Consider the following 21,523-nt stretch of genomic DNA (forward strand, 5'->3'; position numbering starts at 1 on the left):
TACAATAATAATAATAATAATAATAATAGTTATATAACAACAAACAAATAAACTTACTTGTAAACTGGTACATGCAAGATGAACGCCTCATCTTCTGACCGCTCATCATCGTCGTCCGAACTGTCCTCCGTATCAACCGAATCCTCCACTTCCACATCGGACCGCCTCTGAACCTCCGCTAAAATCTCCGCCATGTCCCTTTCAATGTTGTACATCTTCTTAGCCATGACTTCGAAGAAATAAAACTAAATATTTCGCGGAAACTCAACAACAAAACCTCGCAGCAGTCGCCAAACCGAGGGGGAGTACGTGCGCTCTGTTCACTGTTTCGCGCCGAAGAAGAGAGCTCACGGAAGCGGAAATAGGGCGCAGTGTTTACGCGTTCCCTTTGCAACACCGGGGTGTTGTAGTTTTTAGAGTAATTGTTATCATTAGATTCAGTGACTTCTCCCCTTTCACAGGACTACAAACTTAGCTGTACGTGGATTTCAATGGCAACGCAAACAACGTCTTTTCGTACAAAACCAAAGGTTTTCAAAACGCTCTTTTGCGAACAACGGGGTATAAAAATGGCCTGTACAGATAAATATGTGCATAAAGATTAACATTATGGTTTGTTTTGTGTGCATTAGGGTGTACACTTTGCTTAAATTAAAAAAATAACTTCGTGATAAGTTTTTAAGATGTACTCCACAGAGGTTTATGATGCAGTACCTATTTTGGTCCCACAGGTGGGACCGTCGGGCTTAAGGGGTTAAAGAAAATTGGACTTGGTTTAGTAACTTTTCATGTTATTAACTGCCATTATTGTGCTGTGTTTTTCCAGTTTGTTCTGATTGTTGGGGCCAGCCATCTGCGCCACTTCGTAGATGGCTATGTCAAGATACCTGGCAACAAGGTATCGTTTGGCATCAGCTGCACCCCGGGAGCGAGCGCCGCGCAGCTCGAGGTCGAGCTCGCGAACGACAGCCGCCATCCATCGCTCATGGATCGCAGGCCATCGCTCGTGGTCGTGACCGCTCCCTCCAACAACCTCAAGTCCAGCCGTACCATCTCTGAGGCTGGTGTGGACTTTGCCCACTACCTGGCATCTGTCTGCAGCCGCTGGCCTGAGGTCTGTGTCCTGGACTTTCCACCTCGCGGTGATAGTCCAGTGTATCTCCAAGAGCACCTGCGGCAGGAGTACCACCGTGTCGCAGCACGCATGGGTGAGTGTTATAGGGATACATTTAACTATAGAGTCTGATCACCATATATGTTTAATTTTATTTGAGCTTTCATAGACATTAATGCTATGTTTGTATTTTTATGTTCAAGGTATCAAGTTCTACCCTGCGGCTGAGTACTTCCCGCTGAAAGAACAGCACTTGCGGTGCCATGACGGTGTAAGTTCTCTGATATAGTTTGAATCAGATGCAAGTTCATCTGCATTACAAGTCTAGTAGAAATAATTAACTCAGTAAAATGGTGCCCAGAATGACTGTTTTTGTCCCATATCTTTCACAGGTCCATCTGAGCGACACTGATGGGGGGATGAAGTTGTACGCTGACCTGCTGTTCCAAGTGTCCTACATCCACATGGAGACACATCCCAGTCCACCCCCTGTGTCTCCACCCCCCCCCACACCAGTCATCAGTGATCCAACGCCGGATCCTGATGCCTTTACCCTGGTGGAAAGGAGACGGAGGAACAAGGTGAGACTTGCCCCTACTTTCAAAGCTTCAGCTCCATCAGTGCATGTTATTAAGACTGTGGATACTGTCCTTACAGAGGAGCCAGCTGGGGAGCCCTGCGCACTCCCAAAGGGGTCCCAAGAGGCGGCTGGTTCAGCAGGAGGTTTGTAATATTTCTAAACCATTTGGCATCTTTGTATTATTGAATTGTTATATATTAATGATTGTGTTTATTTTTATTCTTTTAAGGTGGAGTCTGTCTTCTCCATCCCGCTTTCCCCCGTTCTCTTCAGCAGAGCCATGCTTAAGAAGATGGACAAGCTTGTCCCTTCTGGCTCTGTGGAGTGCAAGGTGAGCTCTTGTGCTTTGCAACACAATGTTGAAATAATTGAAGTAAAAGTGGATGATTTGCCTTGTATACAAATATGAAGTATTTATGTTTTTTTTTTTGTTCTTTAATTATTAGGCGTCACGTGCGAGACGTCAGAAAGCTGCTGCCTCAAAGCCAAGCCAACCCCAGCGGAAGGTTTGTACCTTTTTCTGCTTGATATATTGTATATTTAACCTCTTAACCCTCACCTTGACTGAGCACATTTATTCCAGTGCACCTTTACCCAAATCTAAAAGCTTCTTGGCCAGTGCAACAGCTCATTTAAAAGCTAAGATCTGCAAAAGTGATCATAACTTTTTTGTCACATTTTTACCCCGTTTTTTTAAGCGCTTTTGCTGTGTTTTCATTGTGTTTTTATGATTTTTCACAGCTTTTTTTCATTTTCATTGTATTTTTGTGGCTTCTTTGTTTCATTGTCATGACTCTTTAGTCGCCTTTTCAGGCCTTTTTTATTGTGTTACTGTTGCTTTTCCGGCATGTTTTTTCCAGTCTTTTGCAGTTTTTTTGAACACTTTTTTTTGGTTGCGTTTTCATTCTCGTTTTTATCTCCATTTTGACACTTTGGTCAAGAAGCTTTTAGATTTGGGTAAATGTGCTCAGTTCAGGTGGGGGTAAAGAGATTAAAGACTGAATATTTACATACATTTCAGGTGAAGGCAGCAAAGGCAGTGAAGGTGAAAGCCAGTTCACCTCCCACTCCTACAGCACCTGCGGTGCCAGACCTGGTAAGTGTTTTAGAATGTAAACAATGTGCATGTTATTATTATAAAGCCTTTCAGACGTGAACCACAACATTCTTTTCATTTTGTCATTTCTTAAGCGGCCCCCCGCCGAGGTCGTGGTGGTGACACCTGCTCCGTCACCCACCGGTGCTGCGAAGATCCTGGACTTGAAGCTGAAGGACCGGGTAGGTGTCTTTAGTGTGGACTTAGATTATTAGTATATAAGTATTTGTCTCATCGTATTTTGTTTATTTACTGTCCAGGCGGTGCCAGCTGTGGAGGTGACGCCTGGAAGGTCATCTACCAGTGCTGATGTGACCGCCGTTTCCCCTGCTGTGATGGAGAAGGACCAGGTTGGTGTCTTTAGTGTGAACTTATTTTATTACTACCTAATACTGATGCGCAGGTCGACCCGACACCCGCAGTGTTTTGTTGAACGTTTAGTTTTATGGGGTAAATGTATCATTAGTGTTTTTGTTTAGATGTCACCTGGCCTATCACTTCTGTATAACTTTGATCACCACTACAAATGCGGCACATTAGCAGTGCCCAAGCACATATGGGAAACATAAATGTGATTAAAATAATGCATCAACAAGACACAAGATAAAACTAAAATAAAAAAGACACAGCATCTTGTTAACCTGAGGAGAGCAACACCTTGTAGCGTCAGGTAAAGGCTGCTCCACTTTAGTTCAAACTCTGTTTAGTTTGACGGAAAGAGATGTTCATAACGTGATAGAAGTAAAGCCTCATGATAGTTTCTGCTCCTTGTTTCATGATAAGCGATTTCAAAGGTTCCTCAGCGGTGCAGTAGCAAAACAAAGCATCAAGTGTTAATTCTCCACTGACGCGCTCCTGTTTAAAGGAATAGGCCACCGTTTTTACATACTGAGATATGTTCTTACCTTAGCTTTGACGAGTTCTTTAGGACCTGTCTGGTCTTCACCCGTGCCTTCAGTCACGTAAACACAGCTCAGACGGCGTTAGCATTTAGCCTCTCTCCCCCTCTCCTCTATAGCTCCAAAACTGGTCAAGATAGAAGCTGCCAAGTTCCCAAGGGGAACTATATTGTAAGGCGTAATAATACCAGGAGTAGTTTGGCATCCGCGCAGTAAAGTGAAGATTACTGCGCAGATTTCAAACTACTCCTGGTATTGTTACGCCTTACAATATAGTCCCCCCTTTTATCTGCTTAGAAAATCCACATTGTTTAATTTTGTGTAATTATACTTTGTAGTGGAACACTTCACGTAACCATATTTAAATAGGGAAAACGTGGAAGAGCTTGGTAGCTTCTATCTTGACCTGTTTTGGAGCTATAGAGGAGAGAGGGAGAGGCTAAATGCTAACGCCGTCTGTGCTGTGTTTACGTGACTGAAGATCAGACAGGTCCTAAAGAACTCGTCAAAGCTCAAGTAAGAACATATCTCAGTGTGGAAAAACGGTGGCCTATTCCTTTAAGTCAGAGCAGCTGCAACGTGACTCATGTTGCAGTTTTTCAATGTGTGCGGGTTCGGGTTGGGTTGGCAAACTCTTTTTTTTCGGGTCGGGTGGGTCAGGTTTGATTTACAGTGGGTCAGGAAAGAAAACGACCCGTACTATCTAAATATTTGTCTCATTGTGTTTTATTCATTTACTGTCCAGGCGGTGCCAGCTGTGGAGGTGACACCCGGAGCGTCATCTACCAGTGCTGATGTGGGCGCCGTTTCTCCTGATGCGATGAAGGACCAGGTTAGTGTCTCCAGCATGACCTTTATCCTCTTAACCCCTGCATTAACCGGGCACATTCTCTCCAGTTCAAGTTTACCCAAATGTAAAAGCTTCTTGAAAAAAACATATCTTAATAGTGACAAAAACACAGCATAACAGGTGACAAAAAAGTCACGGGTTATGTCCACAACACAGCGGCGGTTGTGTCCACATTGGGAACATTTTAGAGCAGTTTTGTAGGTCTTTGCTTTCAAATGAGGCATTACACTGGCCTACAGGCTGTGAACTCTCCAATCAAGAAGCTTTTAGATTTGGGTAAAGCTGAACTGGAAAAAATGTGCTTGGTTAAAGGAATAGGCCACCGTTTTTCCACACTGAGATATCTTCTTGCCTGAGCTTAGGAGTTCTTTTGTAGCTGTCTGGTCTTTATGTGCGCTCAGTCACGTAAACAGAGCACAGATGGCATTAGCATTTAGCCTCTTCTACGTGACCAAACAGGAGTGAAGTTAGAAGCGACCAAAATCTTCCAGGTTTCCCCTTATTTACATACGGTTACATGAGCCTTTACACAATCCAAGTATAGTTACACAAAATTAAACATGACGATTTTGTAAGCGAATAAAAAGGGAACTATATTGCAAGGCGTGGTGATATTACTACGCCTTGCAATATAGTTTATATATCTTTTTATCCGCTCAGAATATGCACATGTTTAATTTTGTGTAACTATACTTGGATTGTGTAAAGGCTCATGTAACCGTTTGTAAATAGGGGAAACGTGGAAGAGCTTGGTCGCTTCTAACTTGACCTTCTTTGGAGCTATAGAGGAGAGGGGGAGAGGCTAAATGCTAACGCCGTCCGTGCTCTGTGAAGCACCTGCACCTGTGAGGACCAGACAGCTACAAAAGAACTCCTAAGCTCAGGTATGAAGATATCTCAGTATGGAAAAACGGTGGCCTATTCCTTTAAGCTTATGCTTGCCTATATTATGGTAAAAATCTGTTTTCATTAACAAAACTTCCAGCATCTGTACATGCAATGTGATTTAACCTCTTAACCCCCAACATAACCGAGCACATTTTCTCCAGTTCGGCTTTACCTAAATCTAAGCTTCTGTACTGTAGAGCAACAGTGTTACGCCTCATTTGAAAGCCAAGGCCTACAAAACTGATCCTGTTTTTGTTGTGTTATCGTTGCATTTTTGTTACGCTCTTTTGTCATGTTTTTGTTGCATTATTGTTTCTTTTCTGGCACGTTTTTGTCGCTCTTTTTCTCACTTACTTGCTTAGCTTTTGTCACTTTTTCATGGTCTTTCTTTTTTGTGTGTCCTTTTTCTTATGTTTTCATCGCTCTTTTGTCACATTTTCATCCTCGTTTTTGTTGCTATAACTTTTCCAAAAGCTTTTAGATTTGGGTAAAGCTGGAGAAAATGTGCTCAGTTCAGGTGGGGGTTAAGAGGTTAAAGCCTGATGTACTAAACTGAAATCTAAAGTCTGTCTGTTACATTTGTTTATCAGATTTGCACAAGTAATATAAAAAGGTTTCTACTGATGAATAGCTTGTACCATTCTGTGAAATGTCCCTGTTTCAGTTTGAAGTAGTGCTTGCTATTAACCTCCTGCATTAGTAAATCATCTTTTGTATTAGTAGAGGTTAATTCACTGTTAATACAGAATTAGTTATTTTGTAGTATATTCTCAACCAAACATAAACTTTCTGGCCTTTGCCATGAAGGAAGCCTGGTTCCCCTCTCAAGTTTTTCCCATAGCATTATGAATAAACCAAGTATTGTTTTTTTCCCTATTACACATTGCTGTATCATATGCTTTGTATCTTTTATAGGGCAGGAAGAAGAGGAGGAAGGGTCACAACCGCAGTCCAAGGAAACTCCTTGTTAGGACCAAGAGTGACCAGTCACCCACTGATGACCTGAAGATCCTGGACTCGTTGCTGGAGGACCTGGTCGGTGTCTTTGATGTGAACTTATTTTATTACTATATATTAATACTATGCTCATTGTGTTTTATTCATTTACTGTCCAGGCGGTGCCAGCTGTGAAGGTGACCCCTGGAGCATCACCTGCCAGTGCTGATGTGGGCGGTGTTTCTCCTGCTGTGATGGAGAAGGACCAGGTTGGTGTCTCTAACTTTAAAAGCATACTTTACATGCATAACCTGTCTGTGTTCCCAAGTCTGTTTAAAGCAAATATAGGCTTTACTGATGACTATTGTGATATTATTTACAATTACAAAAACACTCTACACGCTAATGTTTTACATATACTTTTTTTTAAGCCCTTAAAGACATTTATTCAATTGTAGTTCACAATAAGCCCAATCAAGCCCTAATTAGTGCTAGTGCAGCCGAGAGTTGAAGCTCAGTGAGTGAATTCTGGAGGTTATTGTTTTGGTTAATTATATGACTTTATTTACCACATAGACGGAGCCCGGAGCTGGGCCACTTGGAACACCGCCTGCCAACGACGCTGATGTTCTGGTGAAAGGCCAGGTTGGTATTGGAGTGTTCATTTGAGTATTATCATTATAGGTATTATAAGTCAAAAAGTGTTATTCTTGATGAACGTAAAAAGGGTCTGTATAGTGTGAATGTTCTGTGACTTTACCTGATAGCCAAGTGCATTTTCTACAGTTTGACTTTACCCAATTATAAAAGCATCTGTACTGGAGAGCAACAGTGTTACACTTCATTTGAAAGCTAAGACCTACAAAACTGATCCCAACTGCTTTGTCGTATAGCCGCATTTTTTTACACTCTTTTCACTTTTTGTGTTATTTTTGCTTTTTTGGCATGTTTTTGTTGCTCATTTATTGCTTCTTTGTCTCTTTTTTGGCACATATTTGCTTCATTTTTGTCTTTGTGTGGCCTTTTATTTGTAGCTTTTTAGTTTCTGCTTTTGCTGTCGCATTTGTTATATTTTTGTGAACGTTTAATCATTTTTTCGTTGTATTTCTGTCACTTTTTTGTCATATTATTGTCGCTCTTCTGTAACATTTTTGTTCCATTTTCATCCACTTTTTTGTTCTATTTTGACACCTTTTCCAAAAAGCTTTTAGATTTGGCTAAAGTCAAACTGGAGAAATGTGCTCAGTTCAGGTGGGGGTTAAGAGGTTAAAGCCTGATGTACTAAACTGAAATCTAAAGTTCATGTGCCGTTGTCTGTCACACTCGTTTATCAGATTTGTGCAATTAATAATATAAAACAGTTTGTAGTGAGAAATCACTTCAAACTTACTATAAAATGACATGTTCTAGATTTAGTTTGAAGTAGTGCTTTACCACCTTATTTGGAGGTAATTCCCTGTTAAAACAGAATTAGTTATTTTTACTATATTCTCAGTCCAACAAACCTTTGTGATGAAGGAAACCTGGTTCCCCCACACTATTATCTCATAGCTTTATAAATATAAATCAAGTATTGATTTTTTCTTTGTATTATACATTGCTCAAGCATATTTATTGTCTTTTTTACAGAAGAGGAAGAAGAACAGGAAGCGTCACATCCGCAGTCCAAGGAAGGCCGATGGAAGGACCAAGAAGACCAGGAGTGATGTTGTTGTCGATGTAGATGATGGTGATGTTGAGATTGTTGGTTTTGGTCTTGATGTACCGGTTAAAGCAGGTTGTAGAAGAAAAGAAGACTGCCCCGGTGTTTCTGAGGTAAGTCAAGGTGAGTCGGTGCCGGTCACTCTTCCACGGAACATCCGTGGCTCCTTTCACCAGGGGAGTAATCGGTTCGCGTTTGCTGGCTCTCAGTGTATGGGGATTGCACTGATGAGTCTTGCTAAGCACACTGTGGGTCGTGTGTCGTTGTGGCAGAAGCAGGACTTAGACCGGACTCTTGTTTTGGGTGATGAGTTGTATAGATACTGCAAAGTTAGTGGCAGGATTGCTCCCGAGTCAAGTATGTTGTTGGTCCCAGAGCTCCCACATGAGTGGGACATTGAGGGACAAAAGGTTTGTTTTGAGTTCACTGAAGGTCTTCCCGGTGTAGTTGGTGTTGACAGTGGGGAGTTTATTGATAACATGATCATTGTTAGCCTGCGCAGTGGTTTAGAAAGAATGTTGGCACTGTATGACACCTGCCTGTTCACCATGTGTGGCAGCACTTGTGCCATCATTCATGATAACGGTGTGTACGCTGTGGTCGACTCTCACTCTCGGAGTGTGAGTGGGATGGTCGATGCTTATGGCAAAAGTGTTGTGGTGTTCTTTAGATCTATTGAAGATCTGTATGGGCACTTTTGTCGTTTAGCACGTTGTTATAAGCGTGCGGAGAAACAGTTTGAGCTGACTGGTGTTGTTGTAACTGTTGCATCTGAGGATGTTGCCATCGTTGAGGATGTTGCCATCGTCGAGGATGTTGCCATCGTCGAGGATGTTGCCATCGTCGAGGATGTTGCCATCGTCGAGGATGTTGCCATCGTCGAGGATGTTTCCATCGTCGAGGATGTTGCCATCGTCGAGGATGTTGCCATCGTCGAGGATGTTGCCATCAGCGAGGATGTTGCCATCAGCGAGGATGTTAGCATTAGCGAGCAGATGCAGTCAGTTGGTTGTAGTGTGCCTATGGTTGAAGCAAAGCCTCTAAACTCCAAAGGCATTCACACATCAAAGAAATCTAAATCTATCCTCTCTAAAAAGGTTGATGCAGGTTTAGAGTTTATTAGCCACACTCAGAGAACTAGATATTTCAGCCCCATAGATAAGGATGTTTGCCAATCTTTGTGTAGAAAGTTAGGATTACAGTTTGAACATATTACTATGCCCCAAATTACCACCAGTAGATCATTAGGCGCCCCATGTAAAAATGAGTCCATTGTTGCTGATGGGAATTGTTTTTTCCGTGCAATCTCCCTCGCAGTAAGTGGAACTCAAAAGAATCATAGAAGAATTAGGATTTTGGTTGTAAAAGAACTAGAAAAGAATCCTTTAAAATATAAGAGTTTATGGTGTCCCTATTCCCCCTCAGTTTATGAGTATATCCAAACTAAAAGAATGAAATATGTTGGTAGTTGGGCCACAGAGGTGGAGATACAGGTAACAGCTGACATTTTAGGGGTAGGCATATTTACATTCTTTAATGGGAATTGGCTTGAATACACATGTAAGGGTAAAGCACAATCAAGCCAATCTATATACTTAGAAAACTGCAATCGAAACCATTATGAGGTAGTTAAATGTGTTAAAGATTCTGGGGGGCAGGGTTGTTGTGGTATTTGTCAAACTAATAACAATAACACAGGGCGTAGTTTGAGATCTAGCACAATCTCAGCAACACATGATGCACAAGCACAAAAAGTAAGTGGTGATTTCGAAGTAAATAGGAAAGTGAGTAAATTTGTACTTAGACGTCGAGAGAAAATGAAAGCGTATTTTAGAACGAAGTATGAGCAGGCCCAATACAAACAAAAAGTTAATACTCTTCAGAGAGTAACATATCAACATAACACTGCCCATAGACAGAAAATAAGGCAAATGAACAGACAGAAGTACTGGAAACAACTTTCGTTAAGAAACATGTTGAAAAAAAGAAGTATAGAGTTGTATAAAGGAAATAGGCTGCACAGAGATCAAGTTAAAGCAATGAGCATTTTAAAATATAGGAGGGATAAGCTGCACCAGGAAAGCGTTAAAGCTTCCAGCAAAGAAAAATATAGTAAAGATAAGCTGCACCAAGAAAGCGTTAAAGCTTCCAGCAAAGAAAAATATAGTAAAGATAAGCTGCACCAAGAAAGCGTTAAAGCTTACAGCAAAGAAAAGTACAGAACTAGTCTGTCACATCGAGAAAATGTAAAAGCAGCAAGTAAAATTAAGTACAAAAATCCCATATATAGGGAAGATAAAATAATAAGCAGTAAAACAAGATATCATACTCAGGAAAATAAAAAGCATATTCAACAGACTTCTAAAAAACAGCATAAACTAAAATTGAAGGACTTAGATTATGTAGCACAGTGTTTCTTAGCGAAAGTTGAAAAGGGGCCAGAATTCATCTGTTCTGTGTGCCATAGATTATTCTTTGAAAAATCTGTAAAACCTTGTAGCTTAAATAACTATAGAAAGAATGACAGAGTTTTAGATGTAGCTACTAAGTGTATTAAAGACACATATTTACATAAATGTAGTAAAGCCTGTGCCCGCCCATGTTCAGTTAAGAAAACAGCTAGAGGTAAGTTGTGGATTTGTTTCACCTGTCATCGTAAAATACTTAGGGGTTGCATTCCACCGGAAAGTTCTTTTAACAACCTGGAACTTGATCCCATCCCAGAAGAATTGGCATTTTTAAATGATGTGGAGGAACTTTTGGTCTCGCCCAATGTAGCTTTGATGAAGATGGTAGCTTTACCTAAGGGAGGCCAAAAGGGAATTCACGGGCCAGTCACCTGTGTCCCTTCAAATATAGCAGAAACAGCCAAGTTATTGCCCCGTTCAGATTTGGGTGGAGTTGTGTTGCCAATTAAACTGAAGCGTAAGCTAACATATAAAGGCCATTATAAATATAGGTTTGTCAACACAATGCGCATTAAGTTAGCTATTCAGCGTTTAAAAAGCATTAATAAGTACTTTTCGGATATTAATTTTGATGAAGCGTGGATCAATGAATTTTCTAGAGAAGATCAGGATGATCAGGATCCAGACATTGAAGAAATGGATGTTACTTTAGATGAAGGTAAGGACAAGTCATCAAATTCACATCAAGAGGATGGAAAACCTCCTGATGTGAACCTTGATGACGAAGTCCTGCATGACCAACAGCGATACTGCATCTTTCAGGATACTTGTTCTTTGCCCGTGAATTTAGGCCAACACATATTAGATCAGTACTTGGATGGTGTTTTAAATCTAGCTCCTACTGAAGGTAACAACCCTATCAAATTACTTTCAGATAAGGGAAATGAAGCCAAATGCTTTCCTTGTTTGTTTCCACGTGGCGGCGGTACATTTCTTTCCAAAAGACTGATTCGTATAACTTTATATCGCTATTTAAACAATCGTATAATGCATGCTGATGGACGATTCGCGCGTTGTTTATTGTACATTTTTTATGCATATTATTTATCGGTTCTTCAGCAAGTGGTCTCTAGTGTATCCATCGCACTTCGGAAGGGTGATACTAATCCTAACCAACCACATGATCGCGGCAGCAATGATTCAGATCTAAAAGAATCACTTAAGAAGATGGTAGAGCGCGATTGTGGCTATCGTTTTCTTAAGCCGATTAGAGGCTCTCCACCATATTGGGGCGGTGGTAAGAGACACATGATGGCATTGCTGCACAAGCGCGAAAACCCGACCTGGTTCTGTTCTTTTTCCAGCGCAGATATGCGCTGGAAAAACTTAATTAACACTGTTCTTAGACAGGATGGCCGAGATCAAACTGTAGAGGACTTAGAGTGGGCAGAGCGTTGTGAACTCTTGCAGCGTAATCCAGCTACCGCGGCTAGGATGTTTGATTATCGCTGGCGCATATTTCTCAAGGACGTTTTAATGTCCCCAGCACATCCTATAGGAGAAATCGATGACTATTTTTACCGCGTTGAGTTCCAACAGCGAGGCTCCCCACATGTCCATGTACTTCTGTGGGTCAGAGGAGCACCTAAATTAGATGTAAACACGGATGAAGAGGTGATCGCGTTTATAGATAAATACGTCACCTGTGAGCTGCCACCAGAGGACGATGCGTTACACGAAATCGTCACCTCTGTGCAGAAACATTCAGAGAACCACTCCAAATCATGTAGGAAAAACAAAACTGTTTGTCGTTTTAATTTCCCCCGCCCCCCGTCTGCGCGCACTTTTATAAAACGATCAAGCAAACCTAAATGCCCCAAGTGTCACAAAGACAATAAAGATAACCCCCAGGATGAAGCCCGAGAAGTGCCATGTATATGCCATAGGACCATAAATGCTGAACGAGCTGCAGCGCTTGTGGCTGCCGTCAAAAAAGCTAGTTCTGCCAAAGACTGCGCATATGTCCTCCCCGAAGATCTGTTTGATTCTCTGGGGTTTAATCAGGAAGTTTTTGAAATTGCTTATTGTTCTTTGGGTGGTCGTACACATATTGTTTTGATGAGGAAAGTCAACGCGATTTGGATTAATAATTTCAGTAGGGGGATCGCCAAATTGTGGAATGCAAATTTTGATATTCAATATGTTTGCAATCCCTATGCTTGCATTGTGTACGTAATATCATATATGGGCAAATCTGAACGGGAGATAGGGTTATTATTGGCCAACTCTCAAAAGGAAGCGCAGAAAGGGAATCTAGACGCCAAGGAGGCATTGAAAAAAGTGGGTACAGTTTTCCTCCATAATAGAGAAGTATCTGCTCAGGAGGCCATTTATTTATTAACGGGGATGCATTTGATGGAGTCTTCCAGGAAACTTGTTTTTATTCCAACGGGAGAAAACATAGTTAGAATGAGCAAACCATTAAGCACCATTGAGGAAACAGATCGCGAGGAGGACATATGGATGCTCAACATTGTGGACCGGTATAAGAACCGTCCCGACGATAGCGTGTTTAATGATATGTGTATTGCGACGTTTGCGTCAGAGTATCGCGTCCTTTCAAACAGCCAAAGATCTAAGAAGTCCATTCAACTTCAAAATGATTGCGGATATATTGTTAAACGAACGAGATCTGAAGCTGCCGTAATCGATCATATGCGTCCTTCAAAAACCAAAAATCCCGAACTGTACTATAGGGTCCTGATTGAACTGTATGTGCCCTATCGTACAGAATTGAAACCGGATAATTGCGAGACGTTTTTGCTGTTTTATAAAAATGGCAGGATTGAGTTCTCCGACGGTTCAATACATAGTGTACGTTCAATAGTTAAATTGAATAGAAGCAAATTTGATGTCATAAAAGAAGACATCGAAAAGCTCCAGGAGGAAGTCGTCTGTGACGAAGTCCTGGAGAGCGGATGGGCTTCGTTGTGTCCCGAGCAGGAATCTGAACGTTTAGACTGCATCGAGGAAATAGAACAGCAACGAGCCCAATACCCTGAAGAAGAGGAGCCTCTTCCCATTCCTGAGTTGGCTGTACGCCACGAGGAAACAGCCCATATAGAAAGACAAAATAATATCCTTAGTAGGCAAGAGGGTTTAGCTTTAGTCCGTTCATTAAATGAACAGCAGTTGGCCATTTTTTACAAAATCCGGGCATGGTGTTTGAACAAAGTAGCGGGTACCAAACCAGAGCCATTTCATGTATTCATTACGGGTGGGGCGGGAACCGGGAAGAGTCACCTGATTAGAGCAATACAGTATGAAGCTACCAGGTTGCTGGCACCTTTGTGCCGGGATCCTGATGGCATCAGCATCCTACTTACCGCACCAACAGGGGTAGCAGCATACAATTTAAAAGCAGCTACTATCCATAATACTCTTCACATACCAGTCCCCCCTACAAAGCCAGTCAAAACATTATTAGAAGACAAGGCAAATACTGTCCGTGTCAGATTTAGGGATTTACAGATTTTGATTATTGATGAGATTTCCATGGTCGGCCATAATTTAATGCTATATATTGACAGTAGACTGACACAAATCAAACAATCAGGTGACTCTTCCCGGTTTGGTAATATTTGTGTAATAGCTGTAGGGGATTTTTATCAGTTAAGGCCAATTAAAGATACAGCCCTCTATAGAGATGGAGACAGTTCAGACTTGTGGGCAAAATTCTCATTTGTGGAATTGACGACGATCATGCGTCAGAAAGATGAGGATTTTGCCCAATTGCTGAACCGTTTGAGAACACGATCTAGGACTACATCCCTGCTAAATTCAGATATTGACTTATTAAGACATTGTGAAACCGGGGAAGAGTCTGATGCTTTGCATATTTATTCCAGAAATAGGCAAGTTGACGACTTTAATCACCATAGACTTTGTGAAACCTGCCCGGATTTTGTAAAGATTGTTGCGAAGGATTATAGTCGTAATAAGAAAACAGGGAAATTGGAGGATAGAATGACCCCTCTGTTAAATACCGAGCATACATGCTTGCCAGAGGAGGTATTTTTGGGTAACGGAGCACGCATTATGCTATGTAAAAATATAGATGTTAATGATGGCCTTGTTAATGGCATATGCGGTACAATTACAGATATTATTTGGTCAGGTAGAACATTCCCAGTAGCAGTTTACATTTTATTTGATGATAGCGTTGCTGGTTCTCAAAAAAGGCAACGTTATAGACACCCGTCCCCTGATCTAGCTGGATGTACACGTATTGAACCGGAGGAGGAACGTGCAAACAATCAAGGTGGCATTCGGCGTCAGTTTCCACTTAGACTTGCGTGGGCCTGTACTGTTCATAAGGTCCAAGGCATTTCTGTCGATAACGCAGTTGTGTCCCTTGATCAAATAGATTCCGCTGGTCAAGCGTATGTTGCTTTGAGTAGAGTAAGAACCCTGTCTGGTCTCATCATCCAAGACTTCAAAGAAAAGGCCATTTATTGCAATGATCAGGTTAAATTTGCTCTACATTTTATGCCTCCCTTCTTGACAGAAAGTGTGTCTCGGCCCATCTACAATGAACACTTTTTTGTGTTGTTTTTGATGAATGTTCAAGGTTTAAGTAGGCATGTGTCAGATTTGACACAGTGCACACAGCTTTGGCAGCCTAACTGCATTGCTGTGACAGAGACATGGCTAAGTGCTGACTCGTGTTTAGACACGGTGCAAATTAATAATTTCCTATTTCATAGTCGGTCCCGTAGTGATAGTTACAATAGTAGCACCAATCCAGCACTTGTAGAGTTATGTGGCCAACAACATGGGGGAGTTGGCGTGTACTGTGATGTAAATGGGGCTTATGATGTCACAGTACCTAATTTTGATTTGGAATGTATAGCGTATAATAATCAGGCTTTCAATATTTTAGTTATTGTGATTTATCGTCCCCCATCTTATGCCATGTCTTTGTTCATCAAAAACCTGAAGAGGCTATTTAATTGGCTGCAGTCTAAGAGTGGAACCATTGTTATTGTTGGAGACTTTAATGAGGACATACTGAAATCTTCCAAATTGTCCAAATTGATGCTAGATAGAGGCTATATTCAGTATGTTGACTCTCCTACAACCGAGAGAGGGACCCTAATTGACCACATATATGTCAAAACAACACAGTTTGAAGTTCACTCTGTGGTGGTGCCAACATATTTCTCTGATCACGAAGGGATTGCATGTTCTTTTAAGTATTTGACTGACTAGATTATGTGTTGCTGTTGGTCATGCATGATGTTTGAGTTGTAGGTACTGTTTACATAATCTAGTTTATACATTGTCATATTTATATATTATCATGAAAGATAATGTTTGAGTTGTAGATATTTATTACATAATCATGTTTATTCATTATCATGTTTATACATTTTCATCCAAGATCATGTTTGAGTAGTAGATACTGATTACATGATCATGTCTAAAAGCTCATTCATACTTCACAAGACACAAGAACTTCTTGTTCTTGCACTCTGAGCTGCAGAACAAAATGAAGTCACTTTTGCCTTGCAACCATGGAAGCGTTTTCTAACTGAGGACAGTTCCATGGTTAAGGCAACAATGACTTCATTTTGTTCTGCAACTCAGGGTGCAAGAACAATAAATTCTTGCGTCTTGTTAATTATGAACGAACCTTAATAGATTATCTTGTTTATATATTATCATGCACGATCATGTTTGATTAGTAGTTACTGCTTACATAATCATGTTTATTCATTATCATGTTTATTATCATGTTTATACATTATCATGCATGATCATGTTTGATTAGTAGTTACTGCTTACATAATCATGTTTATTCATTATCATGTTTATTATCATGTTTATACATTATCATGCATGATCATGTTTGATTAGTAGTTACTGCTTACATAATCATGTTTATTCATTATCATGTTTATCCATTATCATGTTTATTTATTAACATGGGGGCGACAGTGGCGCAGATGGTAGAGCGGGTCGTCTCATGATCGGAAGGTCGGGGGTTCGAATCCCACCTCCTGAAAGTGCACACTGTCGTTGTGTCCTTGGGCAAGACACTTCACCCACATTGCCCCCAGTGTCTGCGTACATTGGTGTATGAATGAGAGTATGAATGGGTAAGTGGATCCTTGCTGTAAAGCGCTTTGAGTGCCTAATGTAGGTGGAAAAGCGCTATATAAGTTGAGACCATTTACCATTTACCATGTTTATACATAATCATGTTTATTCATTATCATGTTTATTTATTATCATGTTTATACATTATCATGCGTGATCATGTTTGAAGCAGATACTGATACATTATCATGTAAAGGCTCATTCATACTTCACAAGACGCAAGCACTTCTTGTTCTTGCACTCTGAGCTGTAGAACAAAATGATGTCACTTTTGCCTTGCAACCATGGAAACGTTCTCTAACTGGGGACAGTTCCACGGCGACAAGGCAATAATGACTTCATTTTGTTCTGCAGCTCACGGTGCAAGAACAACAGGTTCTTGCGTCTTGTGAAGTATCAATGAGTCTTAATACATTATCTTGTTTATATATTATCATGCATGATCATGTTTGATTAGTAGATAGTGATTACATCATTATGTTCATAAGTATCATATTTAAACAATCATAATTTTTATACACTATCATGTGAATGCCTTTGGAGTTTGGTGCTTTGAAGGTGAAGTTGTCTAGATTTTGTTGATTATGAACAATTTTTATTATGAAGTGATGATGATTATGGTTGGTTTGATTTGATCAGGGTTAGACTAGTTTTGGTGTAATGCTCGTTGTGGTCTGCTGTTGTGTTCTGCTTCTGGTCCGGTGTAGTGCTTCTTTTTGGTCTGCTGTGGTGCTTCTTTTTGGTCTGGTTTTTGTTTTGGTCTGGTGCTTGCCTGGTGTAGTACTTCTTTTATTCTGGTGTAGTGCTTCCTTTGGTTTGGTGTGGTGCTGTAGTTAGTCAGGTGTGGTGGTTTTGTTAGTCAGGTGTGGTGCTTGTGTTGGTTTTGGTGTGGCGCTTGTTTTGGTTTGGTGCTTTTGCTAGTCAGGTGTGGTGCTCGTGTTGGTTTTGGTGTGGCGCTTGTTATGGTTTGGTGCTTTTGCTAGTCAGGTGTGGTGCTCGTGTTGGTTTTGGTGTGGCGCTTGTTTTGGTTTGGTGCTTTTGTTAGTCAGGTGCGGTGCTTGTGTTGGTTTTGGTGTGGCGCTTGTTTTGGTTTGGTGCTTTTGTTAGGCTGGTGTGTTGCTTTTGTTAGTCAGGTGTGGTGCTTGTGTTGGTTTTGGTGTGGCGCTTGTTTTGGTTTGGTGCTTTTGTTAGGCTGGTGTGTTGCTTTTGTTAGTCAGGTGTGGTGCTTGTGTTGGTTTTGGTGTGGCGCTTGTTTTGGTTTGGTGCTTTTGCTAGTCAGGTGTGGTGCTTGTGTTGGTTTTGGTGTGGCGCTTGTTTTGGTTTGGTGCTTTTGTTAGTCAGGTGCGGTGCTTGTGTTGGTTTTGGTGTGGCGCTTGTTTTGGTTTGGTGCTTTTGCTAGTCAGGTGTGGTGCTTGTGTTGGTTTTGGTGTGGCGCTTGTTTTGGTTTGGTGCTTTTGTTTGTCTGGTGAGGTGCTTTTGTTTGTCAGGTGTGGTGTTTGTGTTGGTCTGGTGTGGTGCTTGTGTTGGTCTGGTGTGGTGCTTGTGTTGGTCTGATGTGGTGTTTGTGTTGGTCTTAGATCTATTTATTTCCTCCCTTTAGTGTGGTCCCATTTAGACTCTTTGGTCTGGATGGGTCTGGCTTTGACCCTTTGGTCTGATGTTTGTTTGTTCCTGATTCAATGTTGTCCTTTCTTCTTTTTCTGGCTCCATTCAGACTCTTTAGTCTTCTTCAGTCCTTTCTCCGTTTCCATTCTTTTATGTGGTCCTCCTTTGGTCCGGCTTTAGACCCTTTGGTCTCTCCTTGGTCGAGACAGACGACCCACCTTGAGCCGGGGTCTGTCCGAGGTTTCTGGCCGTTAAAGGGAGTTTTTCCTCGCCACTGTTGCTCAAGGTTAGCTTAGAGAGGGATAAATTAGTTCAATAAAACATTTAGGTCAATCCAAAACTAAATTTTAACATGTTAATAATAATAATAATAATAATAATAATAATAATAATAATAATAATAATAATAATAATAATAGTTGAAATAACAAAATAATTGTAATAATAATATTTGTAGTAGTAATAATAGTTGTAATCATCAGTAGTGATCAGTAGTAATTAAATACATAGGTTGTAATAATAGTTTCAATATTTTTGTAACAATAATAATTATGGTACTTGTTCTAATTTATCAAATTAATTTTAATCTACTGTACACAAATACTTTCATTAAATATGGTGTTCTAAAAGTCTGATGTTTCTTAGGTGTATAAAATAATCAAGTTAGTTTAGTTCTCTTTAGTGTTTTACTTATATCTCGTTCTATTTTCCAATTTACATATATTTACAATTTAGATGTGTATATAGTTCATATTGTTTGCATAATTTATTTTGTTAAAGCCAAAATTAAAAATAATTTGCAATCAATGTATCTTTGTTTCTGTTTTCTAATTCTTACTTTTTTTAAATTAAATATTTCTGTGAAAACTATAGAATGTGTGTCTTTTCTTGATTTTTTTCATGTGCTGCATTTAAATTCATTGCCTGAAAAGTAAATAAATCGGTAAAAAGATTTGTTTCTGTGTATTTTTACTCATGTTTTTCCTTTAACTGTTTTGTTGAAGGTGTAAAGCTAAATGAACATTAATTGATGACAGGGGTCCTGAATTAAATTTAACTGAGGTCCAAAAAAAAAAAAGTCAAGCAAAGGTCTGGAACATACAGGGACATACATGAATCCTGTTTTGTTACTCTAAAGATATGTATTGGCTCCTAAATATAAGAATTTGTATTTTATAAGCAATGTGCCAATGCAGTGATGTGCTTTAGTCCTGTTTTTGTACAGGTTTAGTTCTGGTTTGGTCCATGTTTAACCCTTGTTATGTCCAGGAAAACAGCTGTCAGGAAAGATCTGCGTTATTTGCCCTTAACGATTATTAGATTCTCAGTTGAGGTTTTGAGCCATAATTCAAGAATTTCGGGTCTGGACAGGTTGGCGCATATCAGCACATTTTCATGTAGTTTCTAAGTGTTTTTATTATTGCAATGTGAAGATTTCAAATTAAGATGTTATGTGAACAGTCTGGTAAACAAATACACCACATTATTTTGTGGTGCTGAACTGGACAGCACTCACATTTGTGTCTATATGTCAATCAGCATTCAGCACCATGGACAGTTCCAGAGGCACTTGACAGCAGAAATCAGGGCAAATCAAATGTCAGGATGCCTCTGAAATAATTAGCTTAGCTTAACTTGTTCAAGGATGGGGCGTGGCCATCATTGTCCATCATGTCTGTGCTAAATTTCTTTTGTCTACGACAAACTTTATATTTTAGTTTTGTTGTTTACTCTCGGGGGCTGGGAGACCACTCACCATCATCTTTTTGCATAGATGATGTGGAGTGGTCATAATGTCGCTGCCACCCAAGGATGGGTTTATTTATTTAGGCAAGACATGGTGCTTTCGGCAAGGTTGGTTGATTTATCCAAAATGGCCGACCTATCGGTTGCCGAGCAAAAATTTGATATACTTTTTTGCTCGGACTGTCATGAGATACGTCTGTACCAATTTTGATTTGGCTGCGCCGAACTTACCAGCGGGTTGTCGGATTGGCAAATGTTGCTTTGGAGGGCGTTGCCATGGCAACACTATGGGAAAGGTGGCATGGCCATTATTTATTTACTTTTTTGATTGGTCATGGGACAGATGTCTGTGCCAAATTATTCCTGTATACGACAAAGTTCATATTAACTCTTCTATTTTTATTTTTATTCGGTGCTCTGCTTTCAAATTCCCTACATCACAACATCCGGGGTCGACGACTCAACCAACGATTTAAGTTACAGTAAAATCGGCCACAGCATGTGCAAGACTCTTCGAAGGCGGCGGCGAGCGCAGAAAATGAACGCAAATTTCATGGTGTTGATCACTCGATGTTTCCCAAAATGTGCGACTTTGTGTGGGTTGCCTAGCAACCACATAATGTACTTTTTTGTTTGGAAAGTCATGACGAAGGTGTGTACCAATTTTGATTTGGCTACGCCAAACTTGATATCGGGTCGTTGCAACACGGTGGAAAAGTGGGCGTGGCCTTCTTTGACTTTTTTGATCGGGGTCACCTGACGGAGGTCTGTGCCAAATTTTGTTTGTCTACGACAAAGTTCACTTTTTTTCTCCATTCATTTTTATTTGGTGCTCTGCAGGGGGCGCTAACGCGGCCACTTTCAAAATTCCTATATCAAAACATCCGGGGCCGAGGACTCGACCAACGATTCAAGTTACAGTAAAATCGGCCAAAGTATGTGCGAGTTATGACTCTTCGAAGGAGACGGCGAACGCCGAAAACGAACGCCAAATTCATGGCGTTGCCATGACAAAACCGGAAATCCTATTAGAAATTTTTTAATAACTTTTAATGCCCCACATGTGTAGATGATCTGGAGCGACCGGGGAGTCGCTGCGTTCAACGCCCTAGGACGAGTTCGTTCAAATGCGAGGGCATGAAATGGCGCCTTCGGCGCCAGATCACGCGATATTTCCCAAAATGGCCGACCTCCTGTTGGTTGCCTAGCAACCACGTAATGTACTTTTTTGTTCGGACAGTCATGACGAAGGTGTGTACCAATTTTGGCTTGGCTACACCAAACTTTATTTTGGGTCGTTGCCATGGCAACACGGTGGGAAAATGGGCGTGGCCATAATTTACTTTTTGATCGAGGTCACGTGACGGATGTCTGTGCCAAATTTTTTTTGTCTACGACAAAGTTCACTTTTTTTCCCCATTCATTTTTATTCGGTGCTCTGCAGGGGGCGCTATTGCGCCCATTTTCAAAATTCCCATATCAAAACATCCGGGGCCGACGACTCGACCAACGATTCAAGTTTCACTAAAATCGGCAA

This window comes from Gobius niger (assembly GCF_951799975.1).
Source record: "Gobius niger genome assembly, chromosome: 9".
Taxonomy (NCBI): Eukaryota; Metazoa; Chordata; class Actinopteri; order Gobiiformes; family Gobiidae; genus Gobius; species Gobius niger.